Source organism: Danio rerio, chromosome 23 (genome assembly GCF_052040795.2).
Source record: "Danio rerio strain M-AB ecotype USA chromosome 23, GRCz13ab, whole genome shotgun sequence".
Lineage (NCBI taxonomy): Eukaryota > Metazoa > Chordata > Actinopteri > Cypriniformes > Danionidae > Danio > Danio rerio.
This window is the reverse complement of record NC_141043.1, coordinates 1,210,001-1,210,204: the sequence shown is the minus strand read 5'-3', so window position 1 is coordinate 1,210,204 and position 204 is coordinate 1,210,001.

The following is a 204-nucleotide window of genomic DNA, read 5'->3' as shown; positions in this document are numbered from 1 at the left end:
AAACCCCTCTGAAACCAGGCTGGTCAACAGGCTAAAACCAGCCAATCATCTTAGGTTGGATTAAGCTTTTTTGTTCAGCAGGGTATTCAAAACACTGTACATATATATACAAAATACAGTTTATAGGGGACACACCAACAGTGTTTTCAAGGGGAAATACACATTTAAAAATATATTAGTTGTAACTGGTTTAAGACGATTCTT